General features: G+C 43.7%; 1 non-coding gene across 1 annotated transcript; it reads left to right on the top strand.

Moving 5' to 3' along the window:
- Positions 1-9,082: 9,082 nt before the first annotated feature.
- TRNAL-AAG lies at positions 9,083-9,154 on the top strand. Its single transcript has one exon. It is a non-coding gene; the product is annotated as a tRNA-Leu (tRNA).
- The last annotated feature ends 5,194 nt before the right edge of the window (positions 9,155-14,348 follow it).

Below are 14,348 nucleotides of genomic sequence, written 5' to 3'. Positions count from 1 at the left end.
AATCTGGTCTTCCTTAGTTTCCTTTAAGTCCTCATGGACAGCCTCCTTGAAGGCCATCAAATCCCACAGTTTCTTCAATACACTTCCAACTTCTACCCTCAAAGCCACTGTTCCATGTTTAATTTTTTTTGTTACAGCGTCATACACCTTTCAGACCCCAAAGTCTCCATTGCTTGTCTGTTGCTGCTCATACAGATCAGACACCCCAAAACTTACTGGCTACAGCAATGACAGTCACTTATTATCTCTTATAATTTCTGAGGGTCAGGAATCAAGAAGCAGCTTGGCTGAGTGGTCCTGGCTCAGGGTCTCTCATGACGTTGCCATCAGGTGGTGTCTGGGGTCATTTTAAAAGCTGACTGACTCCTGTGTCTGGGGCCTGGGCCAAGAAGACTTGAACAGCAAGGGGCTGGAAGAGTCAGCACTCCTGTGTCATTCTCTGTGTGCTCTCTCCACATGACGTCTCCAGCGTGGCACCTTCAGGGTAGCCAGACTTTTTACATGAAGGGCTTCCAAGGCACATGTTCCAAGAGAGAGCCAGGCAGAAGCCGTGTGCTTCTTATGACCCAATCTCAGAAGTCACTTTGCATCATGTCTGTGGCATTCTATGCATGAGAGTGTCACAAGCCCAGACCAGATTCAATGACAAGGGACACAGGACCCACCTCTCACACTGTAGCAGAAGCATGTGAGAGGGAGACATACTTACATACAGATACACTGGTGTGGTCATTTTTAGAAAACATAATCTGACATAAAGCACCCAGCACACCGTGGGTCTTTAGTGAATGTTTGTTGCTCATTTAGTTGGCTTACTGACTTTGTGGCATAATCATCATAATAATGGTAAAAGTAATAATGATAATAACAACTATAACAACCATTGACCAGTTTATAATCAAGTACTTATTACTCTGGGAAGGACCTCTTTTAAAATTTCCTTTTGGATTGAAGTGTACCTTTTATGCAACAAAGTTCACAAAGCTTAAGTGTACAGCTCAGTGAATTTTCCTATGTGTTTACAGACATGTTCCCAACCCAGAACAAGGTATGAACAATTTCCAACACACCACAAAGGCTGCCTTATATGCTTCACAGTCAATGCCCACCCTCCTCCCAGGTAAACGCTCTTCTGATTCCTATCACTGTAGATTAGTTTAGCTTGTTCTTGAACTTCGTATAAATGAATGTCTATTTTTGTTTAGCTTCTCTGCTATGCAAAGCACTTGATATGTGTTATCTCACTTAATTCTCACAAGAGTCTGATGAGTAAGAATTTACATGCCAGTGACAATACTTCAATACAAAAAAAAAAGATTAAAAAAAAAACTTACATGATGGTTAAATGCTGGAAAAGTGTGTTTTGTTTAGCTTGCACAATGTTTTAAAAAATATTTTGAGCTTGTCTACCTCTAGCATTAGAATTTGAATGCAATCCCTTGCTATTTTATTCTCAGAAGTCATTTATTTTCCTTGCCTGGTACCGTTAGGCACTGAGTTTGTAAACTCAAAGGGGAGAAGTAATATTGTCTCCAGCCCCTGAGAAAACAGAGGTTCACCAAGGGGTTAAAAACATGTGTTTAAAATCTCACATCCGCACACCTACAGTCAATTAATCTTTGACGAAGGAGGCGAGAATATACAATGGAGAAAAGACAGCCTTTTCAGCAAGTGGTATTGGGAAAGCTGGATAGCAGCATGTAAATCAATGATGTTAGAACACCCCCTCACACCACACACAAAAATAAACTCAAACTGTCGTAAAGACTTAAATATAAGACAGGACACCATAAAACTCCTAGAAGAGAATACAGGCAAAACATTCTCTGATATAAATTGTAGCAATGTTTTCTTAGGTCAATTTACTGAGGCAATAGAAATAAAAACAAAAATAAACAAATGGGACCTAATAAAACTTATAAGCTTTTGCACAGCAAAGGAAAGCATAAACAAAACAAAAAGACAACCTATAGAATGGGAGAAAGTATCTGCGAACGATGCAACCAACAAGGGATTAATTTCCAGAATATATAAATAGTTCATACAACTCAATAACAAAAAAACCCCAAAAAACAAATGGGTAGAAGACCTAAACAGACATTTCTCCAAAGAAGATATACAGATGGCCAATAAGCATATGAAAAAATGCTCAACATGGCTAATTATTAGAGAAATGCAAATCAAAACTATATGAGGTATAGAGGGGGAAGGTATGGCTCAGAGGTAGAGCACATGCTTAGCATGCACGAGGTCCTGGGTTCAATCCCTGATACCTCCATTAAAATAAAAAAAAAGTGTATAAATAAACCTAATTACCACCCCACCCCCACCAAACCCAAAACTATATGAGGTATCACTTCACACCAATCAGAATGGCCAATAATCAAAAAGTCTACAAATTGTAAGTGCTAGAGAGGGTGTGGAGAAAAGGGAACCCTCCTACACTGTTGGTGGGAATGTGAACTGGTATAGTCACTATGGAGAACAGTATGGAGGTTCCTTAAAAAACTAAAAATAAAGTTACCACATGATCCAGCAGTCCCACTCCTGAGAATATATCTGGAGAAAACACTAATTTGAAAAGATCCATGCACCCCAATGTTCATAGCAGCATTATTTACAATAGCCAAGACATGGAAGCAACCTAAATGTCCACCAACAGATGACTGGATAAAGAAGATGTGGCATATTTATACAATGGAATACTACTCAGCCATTTGCAGCAACATGAATGGACCTAGAGATTATCATATTAAGTGAAGTAAGTCAGACGGAGAAAGACAAATATCATATGATATAACTTATTTAAAATACAATTCAAATAAACTTATTTACAAAAAAGAAACAGACTGATAGACATAAAAAAAAAAAAAACTTATGGTTACCAAAGGGGCCAGGGGAGGGAGGGATAAATTAGAAGCTTGGGATTAGCAGATACTAACTACTATATATAAAATAGATAAACAATAAGGACCTACTGTATAGCACAGGGAACTATATTCAATATCTTGTAATAAACTACACTGGAAAAGAATACGAAAAAGAATATGTATATGTATAACTGAATCACTTTGCTGTACACCAGAAACTAACACAACATTGTATATTCACTATACTTCAATAATAGAAAAAAAATCTCACAGCAAGTTGATGGAGGTAATAACATTTGAACTTGGGCCTGTCTTCCTCCAGCACTCCCCTATAAAGATCAAAGAAGGCAAGTTTGTCTCTCAATTCTATTGTTTCCGACTCTGAAACGCCCTTGTCTACAGCCTCACGACCTCTGCCTTAGCCTGTGAGCAGCGCTAGCCATTGTGATCAGCCCTACCCCGACCCCAGCCAGCTCTGAGGCTCACCAAAATGATCCCCAAACTCCCATCCAGTCCCATCCAGTCCCGCCAATTGCAAACAAATCTGTTTCTTTCTTTTCACATCTTTGCTCACGCTGGTTCTTCCTGCCTAAAATACTGCCCCCCACCCACTCCCCCCACCACTTAAGTCATCCATCATTTAAGCCTCAGCAAATGATGGTATTTCCTCCTTGTTGTGTACATCTCTCCTGGCCAAGAGAATACTCCTCTTTCCAGTCAGTACACCAAGACTCATTCTTTAAAAGTTGCAACGCAGTGACCAAAAAGTTGGATCAGAGTGACCTGGAGTGACTTTTAGGAATGGCACCAAAGTATCAGTTCCTTAAAAGTTTTAAAAAGAAACCTAATTTCATTTGTTTGATCTCTGCTAAATGCATCACTAACGTTTTATTGATTCTTAAGAAAGAGCGATGAGAGGAGTCTGTGCTACCCCCACTGGGTGCCAAATGAACAAGCAGTCGGGAGTTTTATTACTTCCAGATATCCCACTTGCTTTCCGGATACCCTGTGGGGTTTCAATTCCATCTCAGCGACGCTTGCTGAGCAGCCCTAAGCTTGACCATACAGGTTGGGTGTCTGGGAGAAAGAAAAGGGAAGCTGCAGCCCTGGGCTGGGATGAGTCAGGGTCCCAGGTGAGGGTGTATGTGGGGACACTGGCAGGGTGCAGTGGCAGCTGACTGAGGGGTACCTGGGCATATTGCTAGAGTTCAGGGTTCTTGATCCTGGCCCTCTCTCTTCTCTTTGGGAGATCTGGGGCTAGTTATTAACTTCTTAGGGCTTCAGTTTTCCTATCTGAAAAATGTACATTCCAGGTCACTTGAAGAGCTTCTGGATCTGGGGCACATACAATCACCCTTGATGGGATTTTGCTTTTCCTCCGTGTTTTGAAAATTGGCTCAGAAGTTTGAGATGCAAAAATGCTGTTTTCTTCTAGCAGTGTCTAGACCTTCATGGAAGCTACCTTTTTTTTTTGGATATTTACTGTGTGCTAGCCTTTTGTCAGGCAGGCCTGTCACATGCATTTTCTCCTTCATTTTCACTGCAGCCACCGCCATCTCCCCTGGACAGAAGAGGAGAGCAGAGCTCAGAGAGGTGAAGAGACTTGCTGGATGCCATATGCATTACTGAAATGTGATTGAGCAAATAATTGGTAAATATAAAGGATGTCTTTTCTGGTTTATTTCCCTGCTCAGCATCTCTATTTACTCCTTTGCCTTTTGATAACAAATCTAGCCTGTTTGGCTAAAGGCAAAGTCAGTCATATTACCCCACTCCACTGGCCCCAGGATTGGTCTAGAAAGGTGCATATGGTGTGGTCTGGGTGAACCAGAGCCCTTCCCTGGGATTTTCCAAACTGGAGCCTGAGAGAGAGCTCTCTTCTTTCTTGGATCATGGTTGTGGAAAGGACAGGGGCTGGAGGTGGCTATGATCTCTCTCACTTGGGGGAAAAGAGCAGAGGCGGGGAGAGTGAAGAGAGAGAAAGAGAGAAAGATGGTAACTGGGTCCCTGGTTCAGCTCCTGTGTTGGACCCTGTCATGTTCTGCCCACACTCTCCTTCAGGAATTATATTACTCAGCTTGATCTGTCATAACAAAATACCATAGACTGGGTGGCTTAAACAACAGAAATTAATTTTCTTACAGTTCTGGAGATGGGAAAGTCCAAGATCAAGGTGCCGACGTGGTCAGGTTCTGGGGAGGGCTCTCTTCTTGGCTTGCAGATGGACACATTCTCACTGTGTCTACACAAGGCAGAGAGAGAGGGAGAGAGAGGGAGAGGGAGGTGGGGGAGGGGGAGAGAGAGATCTGGTGTTTCTTCTTCATATTAGGACACCAGCCCTACTGGACTGGTGACCTTGTGACCTCATTTAACCTTAATTATCTGCTCACAGGCCCTACAAATAAAATCACACTGGGCATTAGGGCTTCAACATATGAATTCTGGGGGGTACACACTTCCAGTCCGTAACAGGCGGGAAGGACTGTTTACCTCCAGCTGCCTGGGAGTTGTTGGCAGAAAGGGCTGAGCTGCCCGTCTTCTGCAGGGACTGCCTCAGCTGAAGAGCTGCCTTGTGGGTTATTACCGCCGTGCTTCCTTGGCTCCACTCAGGACCACTGGTAAACAAAGGCTGGGCGTCCTCGCCCCAGCACCGGAGGATCATGCGGCTTCAGAACTCTCCCCGGGCCTGGGGCTTCTGTCACTGCGGCAGGTTCACACCTCGGGTTCTCCCTCCGGCCAGGCCTGCTTCCTTGCCTCCCACAGCTCTTCTGAACAGACGCCCTCCACGCTAATATCCATCTAAGCGTCCGCTTCCTGGGGAACCCAGCCCACCACTGCTCCTGGCGGCTCCTGAAACCGCTTACTTCCTTATCTCCTTCAATTCTGTGAGCTACTTCACAAATGTGCCCTTACTTTTTGCTTAAACTCTATAAAAACAACTTCAAATCAGTCATAAAAATTACCAAAACCCCCACTACCAGTGGCCTCAGCTGCCCGGATCCCTGCCGTGGGTGATTCCCGGGGCGCGGTGGGACCGCCGCAGGACCTGCTGCCTGCACGTGCAGAACCTCGCCGCCAGCCTGGGTCTGAGGATAGAGAATGGCTTCTGTCCCTCTTCCACCTTCCAAATCTCACGGGAATGTCTCTTATTGGTGGAATCAAAACTAGAACCCTGCCCGCACAGGAATCTGGGAAATGTAGTCTTTAGCTTTCCAGCTTCTGGTGATACAGGAAGAGCTCAGAGGGGCTGGGATAGTGCTCCGTACTAACAGTCAGCAACCAGCACAAAACGAACTTGGAAATCACAAAAAACTTGCAAACCAAAAAGCCCAGTGTGATGTGAAGGAGAACACATCTGTGAATTTCCTTTGACAACTAAAATGTACCATGCAAATATAAGGTGTTTTATAGCTGGAGAGGGTTCAGAATTGTGGGCGGGGCATTCCAAGGAAACAATTCAGTCTTTACTGAAAAAAAAAAAAAATCCAGGTAATTGGCACCAAATTATTTTTTTGCTTTAATTTTTTTAATAATTGTTTCCAAACTTTTATTTTAAGTGAATAAATGTATTTATGTGCATTTGTCAGAGAGTGCCTGTTTGTTGTGTGATGGGTCTATGTATGCACTTTTATGTTCTCTTTGTGTTTGTATGTGAATGTGCGAGTGAGGAAGCCTGTGTGTGTGTGTGCACGTGTGTGTGTTTCATGTTGGAATGTCTTTATATGTATGTATACACGTATAGCGTATATGCATGTATTGTGTGTGTGTTGCATGTTGTAGTGCCTCTGTATATGTGTGTACGTATACAGTGTATGTTGTATTTGTGAGTGTGTGCGTGTGTCTTGCATGTTGGAGCCTCTCTATGTGTATGTGTACACATAGTGTATAAGCATGTATTGATGAATCTCTGTTCTGAATGTCTGAGTTCATTCCAAATTTTAGTGAGGATGTGAGAACTGACCTCTCTCAGCACATGGATAAGCACCATAATTGAGCTTCTTTTCTCTCCTTTCTGTTGGCCACATTATCTGCTTTCTTGCCCCAGGAGTGGCTCTTTGGCATCAGGGAGCAAAGGATCACAATTTGTCATTACAGAGAGAAATTGAAGAAGCTGAGACTACAGAGAGGGTCTTTGAGCTTGGTGAGCTTTCCAAGGGGGAGGCTTTTACAGCAGTCATGTCAGTAAAGGTGATGGAGCTTGTGTGTGTGCATGTAAACGTGTGTGTGCACCCACGCAGACCTGGGCTCAGGCTGGGGACTGTGCTAATAAAGTCTATCAGAATGTCTGTCCTAGCTATTCCTGCAGCGCCTTCAGATTCCAGACTAGACCCCTTAACCTCCCTCCTGCTTCCTCTCACCCTCTCTCCCACATCCAGTTCTACATCTCAAATGGCTCTCTGTCTAGAAGGATCTCTCCATCCCCACTGCCTCGCCCTAGTGCATTTCCCCTTTGATCACAATATCCTCTTCAACACCTCCTCCCTTCTACCTTCAAGCCTATTCTTTTCATTGAGAAAATTCATGTTTTCTGCATATAAACTGAACTCCTATTTTATTCCCCCATTCCTCCCTGGGTGTAGAAATGAATCCAGAAATCAAATGGCTTCCACAAGGAACCCCATTGCTGCATTTCTGTAGTGAGCAGAAACTTGCAATTCATGTCTTATAATTAGATGAGCTGCTAATTGAGGAGGGGCATGCCAACCTGATTTGAGACTTGACACAGTGATTACAGCCTTAATTATAAGGAAGAGAGGCATCAAGCCTCCTAATCTGGTTTTATCCCTGTTCATACTCCTGGCTGCAGCAGCCATGGGGAAGGCACTGAACATTCTGGACTATAAGATGGCTCTTCGGTGGCTGGGGCTGAACCAAGCCCCACGGGCTGACAGGTCTCCCTATGAGGGATGTTTTTCTACTTAGGACTCACCTTGGCTTTTTTTTTCTTCACAAGTAAATCTGCAAAGGACAGGATTTCATCCTCCCAGAGCTGTGGAAAGTCACCCTGCTTCTGAGGCAGCTTCTGAATCATTTCAAATCATTTAGAAAAGCAATTGCCTCCCATCATTTTGCGAGGGCCCTGAGTCTCCCTTCCCTCCCTTAATTATGAATTAGCTCCATGAGGTTGAGCTGTCTGATGTGATCTTCACTGTAACCCTGGCTCCCAGAATTGACCTTCGGTATTTTGTCATTGTATGAACATCCCAGGTATTCATTGATAACTGTTGTTGACCCCAAATAAACAGACCACCAGATATTTCTCCAGCAAAGATGGGTTTATCCCAGATCAGCAGAGAATTGCACTTCAGTGTCTACAACCATGGCGAGACACCTGCAAGTCCCCACACATAAAAGGAAGGAGAACTCTTTTATAGAGCGGAAAAGAAGTTGAGAGGGCTACGTAAACAAAGAGTCCAGGGCTTTTCATTGGCTGAGTCCTTGCCAGGAAAGAAGAGTCTTCTTTCTGCTGGGCTCTGCTGTCATTCCAGGGCATGAGAGCTCCCCCTTCTGGTCTCCTGATTCTATTTAATTGAGGTTACTGTTGATTAATTTTACACTGGGCTACAAAGATGAATCATACATCCTGCTCTACAGGAGGATGGAAGGAAAACCAGCAATTAAAATACAGCCAGGCAAAGGCAATGTGAGAGGTGAACACAACATGATACAGGAGCCTAGAGGCATGGAATTGGACTCTCCTGCAGTCAGCAAATATTTCCTGGAAGAGGAGATGAACAAGCTGACGGCTAAAAGGTTGTGGTAGTTTTCTAGGTGGAAAAATGGGGGAAAGGCATTCCAGGTAGAGAGAATAGCTTGAGCAAAGGCAGGAAGGAAGTATGAAATACCAGGATGCGTTCAGGGAGCCATAAAATGCTGGAGCATATGGATGAGGAGGCCAGTGGTGGGATATAGACTGGAGGATCTGGTCCCAGGGGCAGGGTCTCCATGCATGACTGTGGGCTGTTCGCTTTAGGAGGGCACCTGCCAAGGCGGTGAGGTGCTGAAATACAGCTCTGGCTCCACTTGGCAAACATGTGCTTATAGCTACATCCTCCCAGAGGAGGCTCTCCTAGTTTGCAAAAAGGCTCCTGTGGGCCAGCAGTGTCTGTGGAGGGCTGCGCAGATCTTGCTAAGGGTGTGCCTCTATCTGGTTTTCAAACTTTATGCCTCAGAATTACCTGGAGGGCTCCTTAAACAGAGATTGCGAGGGGGAGGGTATAGCTCAGTGGTAGAGTGTGTGCTTAAGGTGCACGAGGTCCTGGGTTCAATCCCCAGCACCTCCATCCAAAAATAAATAAACAAACAAACAAACAAACAAACAAACCTAATTACTTGTCCCCCCCCCCCAAAAAAAAAGAAAAAAAAAAAAAAGAAGTAAAAATCCCAGAGATTCTGAGGCCCTACCCTTAGGGTTTCTGACTTAGTAGGCTTGGGGTGGAACCTATGAATTTGCATCTCTTTTATGTTCCCAGTGATAGTAACGCTCCTGGCCCAACCCATACTCTGAGAATTACTGATCTGGGTAATAGGAAGCCACTGGGAAGGGTTAGGTAGGAGAAATGGAGCCAGGGCTCCAGGTAAGAGGGATTTGTTTCCTGGGACTAGGGGCCCCAGTATCCCTTGAGAACCAGTTAGGGCAGCTGAACGTATCAAGAACAGTGGATACATAATATTCCCCATCTTGTCCTGCCAGGTGACGTTAAGTGGCTCTATTCATTCAAATAGAACTTCTATTCAAGGCTCCCCCTGTTTGGAAAGGTTTTGCCCACAGAGGATTTAAGGAGTGGCCACATCATTATAAGAAGCTTACCCCTAAAACTTTTACATAGTGAGCTCCCAAGTGATTTAAGTATTGTTTACACTTTATTAATTACTCCCTGGAGAAGCAAAGGACTAAAGAAACCTAAAGCCACCAACTAAAAGGTGAGTCATAACTGGTGATAAAGCTTCTTTGAAAATTCTTATTAGTTCAATAAATACTTGACTTTAAAATTATAGTGTGTGTGTGTGTGTGTGTGTGTGTGTGTTTGGAGAGAGGGTTGGGGAAGAAAGGAACCACAGAGTGTCAAGACCTCGCACATCAGTAAATGTTCATTGAATGAAGATGTAACACATGGACCAAGCTTGGTGATGGAGACCCCTGGCAGAGGCCGGGTAAGGGGATCGGGGCTGACAGGAAGCTGTCAGGTGGTGTCTGGTTCTGGGCCAGGGTTTGGAACTCGGCTTGGGAAGCCAGGCCCTCCTACAGTCCAGTCCTCTGTTGTGGCCCCCTTGTATGTGGCCCCTTCCTCTTTCGGGAGATTCAGGTCCATTCTGCCGTAATGTTGAGGGCTGGAGCTGAGAGGTAGTGGGGCTAGAGGGAGTCCCTCCTTATTCTCTGGTTAGGATACAGGCCCCAGGATACATTAGCTCTGGATAGGGGTGGGGAGAGTGGATGCCGGGAAGAACATCCAATCTGATTGTCCTCAGCCTATTTCCAGCCTCAGCCCCAGCCTTTCCCAAGAGCTAGGGCAGCACGGGTGCAGCAAGGTCTCTATTAACTACTGATTTAGGCTGCCCGCCAGGGAGCCTCATGCTGGCTGAAGGCGGCCATCCCCAGCTAGCTCAGCTGTTTCCAAACCAAGCCTGTCAGCAGTGTGATTGGGAGAAGGAAAGCCTTGTCAAAGGCAGCCGGATTCTGCCTCTAGGTGTCAAGGAGAAAAGGAGAGGGGAGAATGTGGAGGAGAGTCCTCTCAGAGGCTGCAATCAAGATCAGGTTGTTCTTAATTAAGACAGCTCCAGGCAGCACATTTCCATAATTCCCAATTAAAGGGTCCTGATGTATGAGTCACTGCGGGAGCCATGGTTTTTCGAGTCAGCACTGTTCCGTGTCTGAGGCTCCTCAAGTCAAAAAGCCAATCCATTTCCATCACCCAGGCTTTCTGAGCATCTGGGATGTGCCTGGCCCTGTGCCAGATGCTGGGCCCAGCCTACAGAGGGACACAGCAATGCATATGGCCTTAATCCCTGCCCCCCAGACAAAAGCCCCAGCTAGACCCTGACCTTGGAGGAGGATCAGGGATTCAGGAGCTGTTGGGTGGTGTGAGATACTCCAGGTGGGCTCGGTCCTTCCTGTGATGACAGGGAGGTAGCATGGGACCGAGGGAAGCCTACTGGATTTGAAGATGGAAGGTCTGAGTTTCATTCATTCAGCAAAACTTGTCTCACAGCAACCTCTCACAAAATAGGGTGTGTTCTGCAAGATAGTGAAGGGGATGGTTCCTCATAAGACTGCCTATCTTGGCCATCCATGTTCCTGGGAGGATGCCAGGGTGTTGTGCAGAGATAGGGGTCAGACCCTGGGGAAGCCTTGCCTATACGGCCCGCATGGAAATGTACAAGGTCATCGTGCAGCCGTGGCAGAGCTGCTCCTCTACAAAATGCTTTTGAAAACTTTGGTGAAATAGTTAATTAGAAAAATGCATGATGCCAAAAGTGACTCAGCAAGAATCGGGATACTTGACGCGGCCTGTAACTGAAACGAACTAGAATAATAATTTATAATCTAATTCAAATCTACTGGGCGTAGATGTTTTTACAGGAGAGTTCTAGGAAGTCTTCAAAAATCATATAATCCCTCTGAAACTAATTCAGATAATACACAAAGAGAGAAAGTTACCATTGTGAGCTAGTTAACAAAAAACAGACAAGGAGAAAACAAACAGATTATGGAGTAACCTCTCTTATTAACACAGATGCACAAATCCTGGGTAAACCAGTTGTATTAAGAAAGATACTACACCCAGGTCGGGTTTATCTCTGGAATACAAATGTTCAATATGAGAGAATTTTTTGGTGTAATTCACCTCATTGACAAATTAAAAGAAAATTCATATGATTTTCTTAATGCAGAAAAGTATCCTATGAATGTATTTATAAATCATTTACGATTATATAGAATAGAGTACCTATTATTTATAATATAAATTACCAATTTATTGTTGCCATTATTAAAATTATTAGAAAATTAGAAACAGAAGAAAATCATCATGATCTGATACAGAGTATCAAAGCCCCAAAAGGCACATGCGAAAGTAGACCGAAGGTAATTTAGGAGAAGAAGCAGGTTTGGTGGGGGAGCTATAGATTACGTGACTAGATATCCAGACTTTTTATAAAAAACCATGTGTTATTGGGAGAGGGATAGAAAAGCAGACCAACAGGAGAGCCCAGAAGCAGCCCCGCGTACACGGCCGATGTGGCATAATAAACTGGTGAGGATAGGAGAGACCACCAATAAATCAATTAGTTATTTACATAGGAAAATAAAGTTACATCCCCACCTTTCACCAAATGCAAAAATATATTCCAGATAGGCTAAAGATACAAATGGAAAAGCAAAACTATGATACTTTTGGAAGAAAATACAAGAGAGTATCTTCGAGGCTTTTTGGTTAGGTAGCAATATTTTATATAAATTAGAAAAAGCAAAACCAGAAAAAGATTGCCAAGGTTGACCATCTTAAAACTGAAAGCCATACCATAAGTCAAATGCAATGACAAGACCTAGATTGGGAGATTTTCTTCAGTCCAAGTTGAATTAACATTCAGTATATCATCACAGACATAGAAAACAAACTCATGGTTACCAGAGGGCAAAGGGGGTGGAGAGGGATAAATTGCGAGTTTGAGATTGTAGATACTAACCACTATATATAAAACAGACAAACAACAAGGTCACACTGTATAAAACAGGGAACTATATTCAGTATCTTGTAATAACCTATAATGAAAAAGAATATAAAGAGGAATATACATGTATAACTGAATCCCTATGCTGTACACCAGAATTAACACAACATTGTTAATCAGCTATACTTCAATAAAAAATAAAATAAAAGTAAAAATTGAAAAAATTCAGTATATCAATAAGACTCATTTAAATTGGTAAGAAAAAGAAAAAGCCAGAAAATCAGGAAAAGAATACAAGCAAGCAACTTATAGATGAAGAAACTTATAGACCAATAAACACGTAGCAAGATGCTCTGGGCCGTCCTCATTGGCAAACATTGTAAAGCAAATCACATCAAGTTTTGGAGAGAAAGGGGGGCAGTAGGACCCTGTACACAAATCCGTGAGGGTGCAAATTAATGCAGCCACTTGAGGGAACAGTTTACAGATTGTAAAATTGAAGCTGCATGTTGTATCAGCCAGTGTCCTGGCTGGAAAGAGGTAGCACACTCCAACTCGATAATCTGAGGAGAGTTTAATGATGGGGCTATTTAGAAACTTAAGGACATGGTGCAGGAAAAGGACAAGGAATAGTGTAGTGCCCAGGAACTAGTCTTAGTGGGAACTTACCATCCCCAGGCCTGAAAGGGAGTGGTTATTGGAATCTGGAGACAGAGATGGCTTTGAGGAGAAGGCAGCCTGTGACCTCTAGCCAGCCGGCTGCAATCCCACAGGGGAGGGATCTGGGGGAACAAATACCTTGACCTCACTTTCCACCCCTCTCCAATTTCTCATTAGTCTTCTTCACTGGCCAAACGCAACAGGAGGCAGAAGGCAAGGGGGCCTGCTGATTAGTCCACGTAATTCAGCTTCCTGGGATCCAGAGCAGGAATGAGAAGGGTGGAGGGTGGTATCTGGAAGGGTGAACAGAAGATAATTAATCACACTTTTGCCCTTGGACCAGCTACTTCACTCCTAAGAACATACCCTAGATAAGTTCACACACTTGTGGGCAAGGAGGTGTGTACCAGGTTGTCTATTACAGCACTGGTAAGAATAGAGGAAAAGTGGAAATCACCACATTGTCCCTCATTAGGTTGTTTACGTAACTGTGCTGTATAAATGGTGGTTTATTCATGAAATGAAATGCCATTCTGCAATTAAAGTGGATGAACTACAGATACACGTATTGAGATTCCATAAATCTCAAAAAGATAACGCTGAGTGGATTTGCAATTTGGAACGACACGGATAAACCTGGAGGATGTTACGCTAAATGAAATAAGCCAAGACAGAAAGACAAATGTTCCACGAAACCACCTGTATGAGGAGTCTAAAACAGTCAAACTCATGAAAGCAGAGACTAGAGTGACGGCTGCCAGAGGCTGGCGGCTGGAGGAAGCAGGGAGGCATTAGTCAAAGGACACACACCAACTTTACGAGATGGATAAACCCTAGGCATCTACTGAGTAGCTTTAGCCTACAGTTAACACTACTGTACACTGAAAAGTTTGTTAGGAAGGTAGGTGTTATGTTGTGTTTTTACTACGCACTAATGATAACAATAATGAGGGTGGGAGGAAGCTTTGGAAAGCGATGGAGACATTTATGTGTAGATTGTGATGGCGGTTTCACAGGTATATACTTATTTCCGGACGTGTCAAGCTGTGTACATGAAGAATTTACACTTTTGGTATGTCAGTGGTATCTCAATAAAGTGGTGTAGAAAACAGTAAGAGTCATTTATTTTGCTTCGAAATCTGGGAG

The sequence above is a fragment of the Camelus ferus genome, chromosome 10, assembly GCF_009834535.1.
Source record: "Camelus ferus isolate YT-003-E chromosome 10, BCGSAC_Cfer_1.0, whole genome shotgun sequence".
Lineage (NCBI taxonomy): Eukaryota > Metazoa > Chordata > Mammalia > Artiodactyla > Camelidae > Camelus > Camelus ferus.
The sequence above is the reverse complement of the archived record's forward strand: the minus strand, read 5'-3'. Positions and strand labels throughout refer to the sequence as shown.